The sequence below is a fragment of the Rutidosis leptorrhynchoides genome, chromosome 5 (genome assembly GCF_046630445.1).
Source record: "Rutidosis leptorrhynchoides isolate AG116_Rl617_1_P2 chromosome 5, CSIRO_AGI_Rlap_v1, whole genome shotgun sequence".
NCBI classification, from domain to species: Eukaryota; Viridiplantae; Streptophyta; class Magnoliopsida; order Asterales; family Asteraceae; genus Rutidosis; species Rutidosis leptorrhynchoides.
In genome coordinates, this window is record NC_092337.1 from 357,636,922 (window position 1) to 357,639,136 (window position 2,215).

The 2,215-nt window shown below is 35.9% G+C and overlaps 1 non-coding gene across 1 annotated transcript; it reads left to right on the plus strand.

The window, feature by feature from the left end:
- Nucleotides 1-1,824: 1,824 nt before the first annotated feature.
- LOC139850810 (small nucleolar RNA R71) lies at nt 1,825-1,931 on the plus strand. The gene has a single exon (XR_011760188.1). It is a non-coding gene; the product is annotated as a small nucleolar RNA R71 (small nucleolar RNA).
- The last annotated feature ends 284 nt before the right edge of the window (nt 1,932-2,215 follow it).

The following is a 2,215-nucleotide window of genomic DNA, read 5'->3' on the forward strand; positions in this document are numbered from 1 at the left end:
TTGAATTTCTTCTGTTGTTGGTTCATATCCATTAGCCATAAGTGTAGCTAACATTTCAGTTTCATCAATTGGTTTAGTCCCTTCTCCTAAAGAACATTCTCCTGTTCCTTGTAATTTTGGAAATTCTTCTAACAATTCTGCATGTGAATATATAGTTTGAATATAATAGCATGTATCATCTGCAGTTTGCGGTTGTTGCATTGCTCTATCAACAGAAAAGGTAACACTCTCGTCCTCTATACTTAGGGTCAGTTTCTTACCAAACACGTCTATTATTGCTTTGGCCGTGTTCAAGAATGGTCTTCCTAATATGAGAGGAACTCGAGAATCTTCTTCCATGTCCAGAATAACAAAATCTACTGGAAATACTAAAGTACCAACTTTAACTAGCATGTTCTCCATTATCCCTCTAGGATATTTTACTGATCGATCGGTTAGTTGTATGCTTATTCGTGTTGGTTTCAATTCTCCAAGGTCTAGTTTAGCGTATAATGAATATGGCATTAAATTTATACTAGCACCTAAATCTGCCAATGCTTCTATTGAACTAAGACTACCCAGAAAACATGGAATTGTGAAACTTCCTGGATCTGATAATTTTTCTGTATCTTATTCAATAGTACTGCAGAGCAATTAGCATTCATAGTAACAGCCGAGAGTTCTTCCATTTTCTTCCTATTTGTGATTAGATCTCTCAGAAATTTAGCATATCTAGGCATTCCTGAAATCATATCAATGAAAGGAAGATTGACATTTATTTGTTTAAACATATCCAAGAATTTGAATTGCTCGGCTTCAAGTCTCTCTTTTCTCATTTTACTCGGGTAAGGAAGTGGTGGTTGGTATGGTTTAACATAAGGTTTAGCCTTAACTGTGTTATCTTCATTAACCTTTTTAACTACCGGTTCTGTTTCCTTATCTTGCTCAGACTGTGGTTCTTGTGGAGTAGGAATAGAGTCATCAGAAATTACAGGTATTTCAGGTGGTTTAAGTGTAATACCACTTCTTGTGGTAATGGCTTTAGCTATTTCATTCCGGGGGTTATCATTTGTATCACTAGGCAGACTTCCCGGTTTTCTTTCACCTATCAACCTTGCTAGGTTGCTTACTTCTTGTTCCAAATTTCGAATAGAAGTTTGTTGATTTTTAAATGCTTGGGCATTTTGTTCATTGGTTTGTTTCTGAGATGTGAAAAATTGAGTTTGAGATTCAACTAGCTTCGACATCATGTCCTCTAAATTTGGCTTTTTATCATCGGTTTGTGATGGTTTGTTTTGAAAAATAGGTCTTTGCTGATTGTAAGTATTATTGGATACTTGTTGATTGCTAGGACCTTGTTGGTTGTTGTATGGAATATTTCGATTATAGTTTTGATTTTGATTGTAAATTGGTCTTGGCGGTTGATAATTATTCTGATAATTATTTCCAGGTCTTTGGTTTATGTATGAAACATTCTCTCTTTGTTCCATTGTTAGTTCAATACTGAGACAATCTTTTGTCAAATGTGGTCCTCCACACTGCTCACAACTAATTCGTATTGAGTGGATATCTTTAGTCATCTTCTCCATTCGTCTCTCGACAGCATCTATCTTTGCGGAAATGGAATCAAAGTCATGGCTAGAATCGGCTCTAGCCACTTTAGATGATCTAACGATATCTTTTTCTTGGTGCCACTCATGTGAGTGGGAAGCAGTGTTATCAATAATTTTATTAGCGTCAGTTGCGGTTTTCTTCATAATGGAACCACCAGCTGCTATATCGATGTCTTTTCTTGTAGTGATGTCGCATCCTTGATAGAATATTTGTACTATTTGACAAGTGTCTAAACCATGTTGCAGACATCCTCTTAATAACTTTCCAAATCTTGTCCACGCTTCATATAGAGTTTCATTTGGCTTTTGTGTGAATGTAACAATTTCTCCTTTAAGTCTCACGGCTTTAGATGCCGGAAAGAATTGTTTAAGAAATTTTTCAACTAAAACGTCCCATGTATCAATCGCCCCTTCAGGTAACGATTCTAACCAATCTTTGGCTTCTCCCTTTAAAGTCCAGGGAAATAACATGAGATATATCTGTTCATCCTCCACTTCTCTTATTTTAAATAGAGTACAGATCCTATTAAATGTACGAAGATGTTCATTTGGATCTTTCTTCGGGGCACCACTAAATTGGCATTGATTAGTTACCATGTGTAGGATTTGTCCTTTGATTTCAT